The sequence below is a fragment of the Oryzias latipes genome, chromosome 19 (genome assembly GCF_053564925.1).
Source record: "Oryzias latipes strain Hd-rR chromosome 19, Olatipes_Hd-rR_3.1".
NCBI lineage: Eukaryota > Metazoa > Chordata > Actinopteri > Beloniformes > Adrianichthyidae > Oryzias > Oryzias latipes.
In genome coordinates, this window is record NC_136255.1 from 14,166,604 (window position 1) to 14,179,038 (window position 12,435).

General features: G+C 35.7%; 14 non-coding genes across 14 annotated transcripts; all 14 read right to left on the reverse strand.

Moving 5' to 3' along the window:
* Positions 1–400: 400 nt before the first annotated feature.
* On the reverse strand, positions 401–514 carry LOC144988076 (U5 spliceosomal RNA). Its single transcript, XR_013651854.1, has one exon. It is a non-coding gene; the product is annotated as a U5 spliceosomal RNA (small nuclear RNA).
* Positions 515–1,281: 767 nt separating this feature from the next.
* On the reverse strand, positions 1,282–1,395 carry LOC111946488 (U5 spliceosomal RNA). The gene has a single exon (XR_002872223.2). It is a non-coding gene; the product is annotated as a U5 spliceosomal RNA (small nuclear RNA).
* A 765-nt stretch (positions 1,396–2,160) lies between these two features.
* LOC144988086 (U5 spliceosomal RNA) lies at positions 2,161–2,274 on the reverse strand. Its single transcript, XR_013651865.1, has one exon. It is a non-coding gene; the product is annotated as a U5 spliceosomal RNA (small nuclear RNA).
* Positions 2,275–3,041: 767 nt separating this feature from the next.
* Positions 3,042–3,155, reverse strand: LOC144988078 (U5 spliceosomal RNA). The gene has a single exon (XR_013651856.1). It is a non-coding gene; the product is annotated as a U5 spliceosomal RNA (small nuclear RNA).
* Positions 3,156–3,920: 765 nt separating this feature from the next.
* On the reverse strand, positions 3,921–4,034 carry LOC144988087 (U5 spliceosomal RNA). Its single transcript, XR_013651866.1, has one exon. It is a non-coding gene; the product is annotated as a U5 spliceosomal RNA (small nuclear RNA).
* A 767-nt stretch (positions 4,035–4,801) lies between these two features.
* Positions 4,802–4,915, reverse strand: LOC144988088 (U5 spliceosomal RNA). Its single transcript, XR_013651867.1, has one exon. It is a non-coding gene; the product is annotated as a U5 spliceosomal RNA (small nuclear RNA).
* A 767-nt stretch (positions 4,916–5,682) lies between these two features.
* Positions 5,683–5,794, reverse strand: LOC144988070 (U5 spliceosomal RNA). Its single transcript, XR_013651845.1, has one exon. It is a non-coding gene; the product is annotated as a U5 spliceosomal RNA (small nuclear RNA).
* Positions 5,795–6,560: 766 nt separating this feature from the next.
* Positions 6,561–6,674, reverse strand: LOC144988089 (U5 spliceosomal RNA). The gene has a single exon (XR_013651868.1). It is a non-coding gene; the product is annotated as a U5 spliceosomal RNA (small nuclear RNA).
* A 768-nt stretch (positions 6,675–7,442) lies between these two features.
* On the reverse strand, positions 7,443–7,556 carry LOC144988090 (U5 spliceosomal RNA). The gene has a single exon (XR_013651870.1). It is a non-coding gene; the product is annotated as a U5 spliceosomal RNA (small nuclear RNA).
* Positions 7,557–8,322: 766 nt separating this feature from the next.
* Positions 8,323–8,434, reverse strand: LOC111946545 (U5 spliceosomal RNA). The gene has a single exon (XR_002872279.1). It is a non-coding gene; the product is annotated as a U5 spliceosomal RNA (small nuclear RNA).
* A 768-nt stretch (positions 8,435–9,202) lies between these two features.
* On the reverse strand, positions 9,203–9,316 carry LOC111946523 (U5 spliceosomal RNA). Its single transcript, XR_002872257.1, has one exon. It is a non-coding gene; the product is annotated as a U5 spliceosomal RNA (small nuclear RNA).
* Positions 9,317–10,082: 766 nt separating this feature from the next.
* Positions 10,083–10,194, reverse strand: LOC111946544 (U5 spliceosomal RNA). The gene has a single exon (XR_002872278.1). It is a non-coding gene; the product is annotated as a U5 spliceosomal RNA (small nuclear RNA).
* Positions 10,195–10,962: 768 nt separating this feature from the next.
* LOC111946522 (U5 spliceosomal RNA) lies at positions 10,963–11,076 on the reverse strand. Its single transcript, XR_002872256.1, has one exon. It is a non-coding gene; the product is annotated as a U5 spliceosomal RNA (small nuclear RNA).
* Positions 11,077–11,842: 766 nt separating this feature from the next.
* On the reverse strand, positions 11,843–11,956 carry LOC111946521 (U5 spliceosomal RNA). Its single transcript, XR_002872255.1, has one exon. It is a non-coding gene; the product is annotated as a U5 spliceosomal RNA (small nuclear RNA).
* Between the last annotated feature and the right edge of the window lie 479 nt (positions 11,957–12,435).

Below are 12,435 nucleotides of genomic sequence, written 5' to 3' on the forward strand. Positions count from 1 at the left end.
AAGATGAAGAGAACAGCAGAAGACCAAGAGGGGAGAAATATAAAAAACCAAGTGGATTTTAGGGAGGAGTTGAAACAGACTTTGGGAGAATCAGGAGACTTTTTTAATTGCATCGATCATCAATTTCTTTCATTACTCAGTTTTGGCGCCCTCTACTAGTCTTTGCCTGTAGTAACCAAAGTTCTTTCAGCTGCTGTTTAAAATTTTATAAACATATTTACCTTCACGATCTTTTGAGGTTTTAAACATCTATAAAAGTATTTCCAAAGAGCAAAGTAAAGATCTGTTGAAAAGAAATCCATGAAGAAAACATATACAAGCTATAAACTTTACATACGGACATAGCCAGGTAAATCTAATGTAGATAGTTAACTTGCTTTACTTTTTCACATCTTTAGGAGGCCCTACTAATGCAGGGCATCAAAAAATTGAATCAAACTCTTGTTGTTCCTCCCCACGGAAATCTTTAGTAAAAGGCGAAAGATTTATACGATCTGAAGAGAAACAAGAGTGCTGGCCTTGGAAAGCACCAAGTGACCCGCCCCATTCACGGCACTACAACTTTAGGTAATGGTGTCAAATCGTGTAAGACAAAGAAGGCCAACTAAATGTTGAAAATACATTAAAACTTAAATAGCTTGCATTACACGCAAATGATCCAGAACAAAATAATAGTATTAGCAAGAAGATGCAATCCATGGTCCAGAAACCAATTATCTTTTCACCTAATTCATACATTTGGACCAAAATAATCTTGTTTGTATCTGTGGATACAGCTGCAATTTTCATGATTAGATTGGGTTTTCCATACATAACTGTATCCTTTATAACTCTCCTAGAAATATAGGACGGAGGTATGTAGGATGACTCTTATATTGAGGAAGATGAAGAGAACAGCAGAAGACCAAGAGGGGAGAAATATAAAAAACCAAGTGGATTTTAGGGAGGAGTTGAAACAGACTTTGGGAGAATCAGGAGACTTTTTTAATTGCATCGATCATCAATTTCTTTCATTACTCAGTTTTGGCGCCCTCTACTAGTCTTTGCCTGTAGTAACCAAAGTTCTTTCAGCTGCCGTTTAAAATTTTATAAACATATTTACCTTCACGATCTTTTGAGGTTTTAAACATCTATAAAAGTATTTCCAAAGAGCAAAGTAAAGATCTGTTGAAAAGAAATCCATGAAGAAAACATATACAAGCTATAAACTTTACATACGGACATAGCCAGGTTAATCTAATGTAGATAGTTAACTTGCTTTACTTTTTCACATCTTTAGGAGGCCCTACTACTGCAGGGCATCAAAACATTGAATCAAACTCTTGTTGTTCCTCCCCACGGAAATCTTTAGTAAAAGGCAAAAGATTTATACGATCTGAAGAGAAACAAGAGTGCTGGCCTGGGAAAGCACCAAGTGACCCGCCCCATTCACGGCACTACAACTTTAGGTAATGGTGTCAAATCGTGTAAGACAAAGAAGGCCAACTAAATATTGAAAATACATTAAAACTTAAATAGCTTGCATTACACGCAAATGATCCAGAACAAAATAATAGTATTAGCAAGAAGATGCAATCCATGGTCCAGAAACCAATTATCTTTTCACCAATTCATACATTTGGACCAAAATAATCTTGTTTGTATCTGTGGATACAGCTGCAATTTTCATGATTAGATTGGGTTTTCCATACATAACTGTATCCTTTATAACTCTCCTAGAAATATAGGACGGAGGTATGTAGGATGACTCTTATATTGAGGAAGATGAAGAGAACAGCAGAAGACCAAGAGGGGAGAAATATAAAAAACAAGTGGATTTTAGGGAGGAGTTGAAACAGACTTTGGGAGAATCAGGAGACTTATTTAATTGCATCAATCATCAATTTCTTTCATTACTCAGTTTTGGCGCCCTCTACTAGTCTTTGCCTGTAGTAACCAAAGTTCTTTCAGCTGCCGTTTAAAATTTTATAAACATATTTACCTTCACGATCTTTTGAGGTTTTAAACATCTATAAAAGTATTTCCAAAGAGCAAAGTAAAGATCTGTTGAAAAGAAATCCATGAAGAAAACATATACAAGCTATAAACTTTACATATGGACATAGCCAGGTAAATCTAATGTAGATAGTAAACTTGCTTTACTTTTTCACATCTTTAGGAGGCCCTACTACTGCAGGGCATCAAAAAATTGAATCAAACTCTTGTTGTTCCTCCCCACGGAAATCTTTAGTAAAAGGCGAAAGATTTATACGATCTGAAGAGAAACAAGAGTGCTGGCCTTGGAAAGCACCAAGTGACCCGCCCCATTCACGGCACTACAACTTTAGGTAATGGTGTCAAATCGTGTAAGACAAAGAAGGCCAACTAAATGTTGAAAATACATTAAAACTTAAATAGCTTGCATTACACGCAAATGATCCAGAACAAAATAATAGTATTAGCAAGAAGATGCAATCCATGGTCCAGAAACCAATTATCTTTTCACCTAATTCATACATTTGGACCAAAATAATCTTGTTTGTATCTGTGGATACAGCTGCAATTTTCATGATTAGATTGGGTTTTCCATACATAACTGTATCCTTTATAACTCTCCTAGAAATATAGGACGGAGGTATGTAGGATGACTCTTATATTGAGGAAGATGAAGAGAACAGCAGAAGACCAAGAGGGGAGAAATATAAAAAAACAAGTGGATTTTAGGGAGGAGTTGAAACAGACTTTGGGAGAATCAGGAGACTTTTTTAATTGCATCGATCATCAATTTCTTTCATTACTCAGTTTTGGCGCCCTCTACTAGTCTTTGCCTGTAGTAACCAAAGTTCTTTCAGCTGCCGTTTAAAATTTTATAAACATATTTACTTTCACGATCTTTTGAGGTTTTAAACATCTATAAAAGTATTTCCAAAGAGCAAAGTAAAGATCTGTTGAAAAGAAATCCATGAAGAAAACATATACAAGCTATAAACTTTACATACGGACATAGTCAGGTAAATCTAATGTAGATAGTTAACTTGCTTTACTTTTTCACATCTTTAGGAGGCCCTACTAATGCAGGGCATCAAAAAATTGAATCAAACTCTTGTTGTTCCTCCCCACGGAAATCTTTAGTAAAAGGCGAAAGATTTATACGATCTGAAGAGAAACAAGAGTGCTGGCCTTGGAAAGCACCAAGTGACCCGCCCCATTCACGGCACTACAACTTTAGGTAATGGTGTCAAATCGTGTAAGACAAAGAAGGCCAACTAAATGTTGAAAATACATTAAAACTTAAATAGCTTGCATTACACGCAAATGATATAGAACAAAATAATAGTAATAGCAAGAAAATGCAATCCATGGTCCAGAAACCAATTATCTTTTCACCAATTCATACATTTGGACCAAAATAATCTTGTTTGTATCTGTGGATACAGCTGCAATTTTCATGATTAGATTGGGTTTTCCATACATAACTGTATCCTTTATAACTCTCCTAGAAATATAGGACGGAGGTATGTAGGATGACTCTTATATTGAGGAAGATGAAGAGAACAGCAGAAGACCAAGAGGGGAGAAATATAAAAAACAAGTGGATTTTAGGGAGGAGTTGAAACAGACTTTGGGAGAATCAGGAGACTTTTTTAATTGCATCGATCATCAATTTCTTTCATTACTCAGTTTTGGCGCCCTCTACTAGTCTTTGCCTGTAGTAACCAAAGTTCTTTCAGCTGCCGTTTAAAATTTTATAAACATATTTACCTTCACGATCTTTTGAGGTTTTAAACATCTATAAAAGTATTTCCAAAGAGCAAAGTAAAGATCTGTTGAAAAGAAATCCATGAAGAAAACATATACAAGCTATAAACTTTACATACGGACATAGTCAGGTAAATCTAATGTAGATAGTTAACTTGCTTTACTTTTTCACATCTTTAGGAGGCCCTACTACTGCAGGGCATCAAAAAATTGAATCAAACTCTTGTTGTTCCTCCCCACGGAAATCTTTAGTAAAAGGCGAAAGATTTATACGATCTGAAGAGAAACAAGAGTGCTGGCCTTGGAAAGCACCAAGTGACCCGCCCCATTCACGGCACTACAACTTTAGGTAATGGTGTCAAATCGTGTAAGACAAAGAAGGCCAACTAAATGTTGAAAATACATTAAAACTTAAATAGCTTGCATTACACGCAAATGATCCAGAACAAAATAATAGTATTAGCAAGAAGATGCAATCCATGGTCCAGAAACCAATTATCTTTTCACCTAATTCATACATTTGGACCAAAATAATCTTGTTTGTATCTGTGGATACAGCTGCAATTTTCATGATTAGATTGGGTTTTCCATACATAACTGTATCCTTTATAACTCTCCTAGAAATATAGGACGGAGGTATGTAGGATGACTCTTATATTGAGGAAGATGAAGAGAACAGCAGAAGACCAAGAGGGGAGAAATATAAAAAACCAAGTGGATTTTAGGGAGGAGTTGAAACAGACTTTGGGAGAATCAGGAGACTTTTTTAATTGCATCGATCATCAATTTCTTTCATTACTCAGTTTTGGCGCCCTCTACTAGTCTTTGCCTGTAGTAACCAAAGTTCTTTCAGCTGCCGTTTAAAATTTTATAAACATATTTACTTTCACGATCTTTTGAGGTTTTAAACATCTATAAAAGTATTTCCAAAGAGCAAAGTAAAGATCTGTTGAAAAGAAATCCATGAAGAAAACATATACAAGCTATAAACTTTACATACGGACATAGTCAGGTAAATCTAATGTAGATAGTTAACTTGCTTTACTTTTTCACATCTTTAGGAGGCCCTACTACTGCAGGGCATCAAAAAATTGAATCAAACTCTTGTTGTTCCTCCCCACGGAAATCTTTAGTAAAAGGCGAAAGATTTATACGATCTGAAGAGAAACAAGAGTGCTGGCCTTGGAAAGCACCAAGTGACCCGCCCCATTCACGGCACTACAACTTTAGGTAATGGTGTCAAATCGTGTAAGACAAAGAAGGCCAACTAAATGTTGAAAATACATTAAAACTTAAATAGCTTGCATTACACGCAAATGATCCAGAACAAAATAATAGTATTAGCAAGAAGATGCAATCCATGGTCCAGAAACCAATTATCTTTTCACCAATTCATACATTTGGACCAAAATAATCTTGTTTGTATCTGTGGATACAGCTGCAATTTTCATGATTAGATTGGGTTTTCCATACATAACTGTATCCTTTATAACTCTCCTAGAAATATAGGACGGAGGTATGTAGGATGACTCTTATATTGAGGAAGATGAAGAGAACAGCAGAAGACCAAGAGGGGAGAAATATAAAAAAACAAGTGGATTTTAGGGAGGAGTTGAAACAGACTTTGGGAGAATCAGGAGACTTTTTTAATTGCATCGATCATCAATTTCTTTCATTACTCAGTTTTGGCGCCCTCTACTAGTCTTTGCCTGTAGTAACCAAAGTTCTTTCAGCTGCCGTTTAAAATTTTATAAACATATTTACCTTCACGATCTTTTGAGGTTTTAAACATCTATAAAAGTATTTCCAAAGAGCAAAGTAAAGATCTGTTGAAAAGAAATCCATGAAGAAAACATATACAAGCTATAAACTTTACATACGGACATAGTCAGGTAAATCTAATGTAGATAGTTAACTTGCTTTACTTTTTCACATCTTTAGGAGGCCCTACTACTGCAGGGCATCAAAAATTGAATCAAACTCTTGTTGTTCCTCCCCACGGAAATCTTTAGTAAAAGGCGAAAGATTTATACGATCTGAAGAGAAACAAGAGTGCTGGCCTTGGAAAGCACCAAGTGACCCGCCCCATTCACGGCACTACAACTTTAGGTAATGGTGTCAAATCGTGTAAGACAAAGAAGGCCAACTAAATGTTGAAAATACATTAAAACTTAAATAGCTTGCATTACACGCAAATGATCCAGAACAAAATAATAGTATTAGCAAGAAGATGCAATCCATGGTCCAGAAACCAATTATCTTTTCACCAATTCATACATTTGGACCAAAATAATCTTGTTTGTATCTGTGGATACAGCTGCAATTTTCATGATTAGATTGGGTTTTCCATACATAACTGTATCCTTTATAACTCTCCTAGAAATATAGGACGGAGGTATGTAGGATGACTCTTATATTGAGGAAGATGAAGAAAACAGCAGAAGACCAAGAGGGGAGAAATATAAAAAAACAAGTGGATTTTAGGGAGGAGTTGAAACAGACTTTGGGAGAATCAGGAGACTTTTTTAATTGCATCGATCATCAATTTCTTTCATTACTCAGTTTTGGCGCCCTCTACTAGTCTTTGCCTGTAGTAACCAAAGTTCTTTCAGCTGCCGTTTAAAATTTTATAAACATATTTACCTTCACGATCTTTTGAGGTTTTAAACATCTATAAAAGTATTTCCAAAGAGCAAAGTAAAGATCTGTTGAAAAGAAATCCATGAAGAAAACATATACAAGCTATAAACTTTACATACGGACATAGCCAAGTAAATCTAATGTAGATAGTTAACTTGCTTTACTTTTTCACATCTTTAGGAGGCCCTACTACTGCAGGGCATCAAAAAATTGAATCAAACTCTTGTTGTTCCTCCCCACGGAAATCTTTAGTAAAAGGCGAAAGATTTATACGATCTGAAGAGAAACAAGAGTGCTGGCCTTGGAAAGCACCAAGTGACCCGCCCCATTCACGGCACTACAACTTTAGGTAATGGTGTCAAATCGTGTAAGACAAAGAAGGCCAACTAAATGTTGAAAATACATTAAAACTTAAATAGCTTGCATTACACGCAAATGATCCAGAACAAAATAATAGTATTAGCAAGAAGATGCAATCCATGGTCCAAAAACGAATTATCTTTTCACCAATTCATACATTTGGACCAAAATAATCTTGTTTGTATCTGTGGATACAGCTGCAATTTTCATGATTAGATTGGGTTTTCCATACATAACTGTATCCTTTATAACTCTCCTAGAAATATAGGACGGAGGTATGTAGGATGACTCTTATATTGAGGAAGATGAAGAGAACAGCAGAAGACCAAGAGGGGAGAAATATAAAAAACCAAGTGGATTTTAGGGAGGAGTTGAAACAGACTTTGGGAGAATCAGGAGACTTTTTTAATTGCATCGATCATCAATTTCTTTCATTACTCAGTTTTGGCGCACTCTACTAGTCTTTGCCTGTAGTAACCAAAGTTCTTTCAGCTGCCGTTTAAAATTTTATAAACATATTTACCTTCACGATCTTTTGAGGTTTTAAACATCTATAAAAGTATTTCCAAAGAGCAAAGTAAAGATCTGTTGAAAAGAAATCCATGAAAAAAAAACATATACAAGCTATAAACTTTACATACGGACATAGTCAGGTAAATCTAATGTAGATAGTTAACTTGCTTTACTTTTTCACATCTTTAGGAGGCCCTACTACTGCAGGGCATCAAAAAATTGAATCAAACTCTTGTTGTTCCTCCCCACGGAAATCTTTAGTAAAAGGCGAAAGATTTATACGATCTGAAGAGAAACAAGAGTGCTGGCCTTGGAAAGCACCAAGTGACCCGCCCCATTCACGGCACTACAACTTTAGGTAATGGTGTCAAATCGTGTAAGACAAAGAAGGCCAACTAAATGTTGAAAATACATTAAAACTTAAATAGCTTGCATTACACGCAAATGATCCAGAACAAAATAATAGTATTAGCAAGAAGATGCAATCCATGGTCCAGAAACCAATTATCTTTTCACCAATTCATACATTTGGACCAAAATAATCTTGTTTGTATCTGTGGATACAGCTGCAATTTTCATGATTAGATTGGGTTTTCCATACATAACTGTATCCTTTATAACTCTCCTAGAAATATAGGACGGAGGTATGTAGGATGACTCTTATATTGAGGAAGATGAAGAGAACAGCAGAAGACCAAGAGGGGAGAAATATAAAAAACCAAGTGGATTTTAGGGAGGAGTTGAAACAGACTTTGGGAGAATCAGGAGACTTTAATAATTGCATCGATCATCAATTTCTTTCATTACTCAGTTTCGGCGCAATCTACTAGTCTTTGCCTGTAGTAACCAAAGTTCTTTCAGCTGCCGTTTAAAATTTTATAAACATATTTACCTTCACGATCTTTTGAGGTTTTAAACATCTATAAAAGTATTTCCAAAGAGCAAAGTAAAGATCTGTTGAAAAGAAATCCATGAAGAAAACATATACAAGCTATAAACTTTACATACGGACATAGCCAGGTAAATCTAATGTAGATAGTTAACTTGCTTTACTTTTTCACATCTTTAGGAGGCCCTACTACTGCAGGGCATCAAAAAATTGAATCAAACTCTTGTTGTTCCTCCCCACGGAAATCTTTAGTAAAAGGCGAAAGATTTATACGATCTGAAGAGAAACAAGAATGCTGGCCTTCGAAAGCACCAAGTGACCCGCCCCATTCATGGCACTACAACTTTAGGTAATGGTGTCAAATCGTGTAAGACAAAGAAGGCCAACTAAATGTTGAAAATACATTAAAACTTAAATAGCTTGCATTACACGCAAATGATCCAGAACAAAATAATAGTATTAGCAAGAAGATGCAATCCATGGTCCAGAAACCAATTATCTTTTCACCAATTCATACATTTGGACCAAAATAATCTTGTTTGTATCTGTGGATACAGCTGCAATTTTCATGATTAGATTGGGTTTTCCATACATAACTGTATCCTTTATAACTCTCCTAGAAATATTGGACGGAGGTATGTAGGATGACTCTTATATTGAGGAAGATGAAGAGAACAGCAGAAGACCAAGAGGGGAGAAATATAAAAAACCAAGTGGATTTTAGGGAGGAGTTGAAACAGACTTTGGGAGAATCAGGAGACTTTTTTAATTGCATCGATCATCAATTTCTTTCATTACTCAGTTTTGGCGCACTCTACTAGTCTTTGCCTGTAGTAACCAAAGTTCTTTCAGCTGCCGTTTAAAATTTTATAAACATATTTACCTTCACGATCTTTTGAGGTTTTAAACATCTATAAAAGTATTTCCAAAGAGCAAAGTAAAGATCTGTTGAAAAGAAATCCATGAAGAAAACATATACAAGCTATAAACTTTACATACGGACATAGTCAGGTAAATCTAATGTAGATAGTTAACTTGCTTTACTTTTTCACATCTTTAGGAGGCCCTACTACTGCAGGGCATCAAAAAATTGAATCAAACTCTTGTTGTTCCTCCCCACGGAAATCTTTAGTAAAAGGCGAAAGATTTATACGATCTGAAGAGAAACAAGAGTGCTGGCCTTGGAAAGCACCAAGTGACCCGCCCCATTCACGGCACTACAACTTTAGGTAATGGTGTCAAATCGTGTAAGACAAAGAAGGCCAACTAAATGTTGAAAATACATTAAAACTTAAATAGCTTGCATTACACGCAAATGATCCAGAACAAAATAATAGTATTAGCAAGAAGATGCAATCCATGGTCCAGAAACCAATTATCTTTTCACCAATTCATACATTTGGACCAAAATAATCTTGTTTGTATCTGTGGATACAGCTGCAATTTTCATGATTAGATTGGGTTTTCCATACATAACTGTATCCTTTATAACTCTCCTAGAAATATAGGACGGAGGTATGTAGGATGACTCTTATATTGAGGAAGATGAAGAGAACAGCAGAAGACCAAGAGGGGAGAAATATAAAAAACCAAGTGGATTTTAGGGAGGAGTTGAAACAGACTTTGGGAGAATCAGGAGACTTTTTTAATTGCATCGATCATCAATTTCTTTCATTACTCAGTTTTGGCGCAATCTACTAGTCTTTGCCTGTAGTAACCAAAGTTCTTTCAGCTGCCGTTTAAAATTTTATAAACATATTTACCTTCACGATCTTTTGAGGTTTTAAACATCTATAAAAGTATTTCCAAAGAGCAAAGTAAAGATCTGTTGAAAAGAAATCCATGAAGAAAACATATACAAGCTATAAACTTTACATACGGACATAGCCAGGTAAATCTAATGTAGATAGTTAACTTGCTTTACTTTTTCACATCTTTAGGAGGCCCTACTACTGCAGGGCATCAAAAAATTGAATCAAACTCTTGTTGTTCCTCCCCACGGAAATCTTTAGTAAAAGGCGAAAGATTTATACGATCTGAAGAGAAACAAGAATGCTGGCCTTCGAAAGCACCAAGTGACCCGCCCCATTCATGGCACTACAACTTTAGGTAATGGTGTCAAATCGTGTAAGACAAAGAAGGCCAACTAAATGTTGAAAATACATTAAAACTTAAATAGCTTGCATTACACGCAAATGATCCAGAACAAAATAATAGTATTAGCAAGAAGATGCAATCCATGGTCCAGAAACCAATTATCTTTTCACCAATTCATACATTTGGACCAAAATAATCTTGTTTGTATCTGTGGATACAGCTGCAATTTTCATGATTAGATTGGGTTTTCCATACATAACTGTATCCTTTATAACTCTCCGAGAAATATAGGACGGAGGTATGTAGGATGACTCTTATATTGAGGAAGATGAAGAGAACAGCAGAAGACCAAGAGGGGAGAAATATAAAAAAACAAGTGGATTTTAGGGAGGAGTTGAAACAGACTTTGGGAGAATCAGGAGACTTTTTTAATTGCATCGATCATCAATTTCTTTCATTACTCAGTTTTGGCGCCCTCTACTAGTCTTTGCCTGTAGTAACCAAAGTTCTTTCAGCTGCCGTTTAAAACTTTATAAACATATTTACCTTCACGATCTTTTGAGGTTTTAAACATCTATAAAAGTATTTCCAAAGAGCAAAGTAAAGATCTGTTGAAAAGAAATCCATGAAGAAAACATATACAAGCTATAAACTTTACATACGGACATAGCCAGGTAAATCTAATGTAGATAGTTAACTTGCTTTACTTTTTCACATCTTTAGGAGGCCCTACTACTGCAGGGCATCAAAAAATTGAATCAAACTCTTGTTGTTCCTCCCCACGGAAATCTTTAGTAAAAGGCGAAAGATTTATACGATCTGAAGAGAAACAAGAGTGCTGGCCTTGGAAAGCACCAAGTGACCCGCCCCATTCACGGCACTACAACTTTAGGTAATGGTGTCAAATCGTGTAAGACAAAGAAGGCCAACTAAATGTTGAAAATACATTAAAACTTAAATAGCTTGCATTACACGCAAATGATCCAGAACAAAATAATAGTATTAGCAAGAAGATGCAATCCATGGTCCAGAAACCAATTATCTTTTCACCAATTCATACATTTGGACCAAAATAATCTTGTTTGTAACTGTGGATACAGCTGCAATTTTCATGATTAGATTGGGTTTTCCATACATAACTGTATCCTTTATAACTCTCCTAGAAATATAGGACGGAGGTATGTAGGATGACTCTTATATTGAGGAAGATGAAGAGAACAGCAGAAGACCAAGAGGGGAGAAATATAAAAAAACAAGTGGATTTTAGGGAGGAGTTGAAACAGACTTTGGGAGAATCAGGAGACTTTTTTAATTGCATCGATCATCAATTTCTTTCATTACTCAGTTTTGGCGCCCTCTACTAGTCTTTGCCTGTAGTAACCAAAGTTCTTTCAGCTGCCGTTTAAAATTTTATAAACATATTTACCTTCACGATCTGTTGAGGTTTTAAACATCTATAAAAGTATTTCCAAAGAGCAAAGTAAAGATCTGTTGAAAAGAAATCCATGAAGAAAACATATACAAGCTATAAACTTTACATACGGACATAGCCAGGTAAATCCAATGTAGATAGTTAACTTGCTTTACTTTTTCACATCTTTAGGAGGCCCTACTACTGCAGGGCATCAAAAAATTGAATCAAACTCTTGTTGTTCCTCCCCACGGAAATCTTTAGTAAAAGGCGAAAGATTTATACGATCTGAAGAGAAACAAGAGTGCTGGCCTTGGAAAGCACCAAGTGACCCGCCCCATTCACGGCACTACAACTTTAGGTAATGGTGTCAAATCGTGTAAGACAAAGAAGGCCAACTAAATGTTGAAAATACATTAAAACTTAAATAGCTTGCATTACACGCAAATGATCCAGAACAAAATAATAGTATTAGCAAGAAGATGCAATCCATGGTCCAGAAACCAATTATCTTTTCTCCTAATTCATACATTTGGACCAAAATAATCTTGTTTGTATCTGTGGATACAGCTGCAATTTTCATGATTAGATTGGGTTTTCCATACATAACTGTATCCTTTATAACTCTCCTAGAAATATAGGACGGAGGTATGTAGGATGACTCTTATATTGAGGAAGATGAAGAGAACAGCAGAAGACCAAGAGGGGAGAAATATAAAAAACCAAGTGGATTTTAGGGAGGAGTTGAAACAGACTTTGGGAGAATCAGGAGACTTTTTTAATTGCA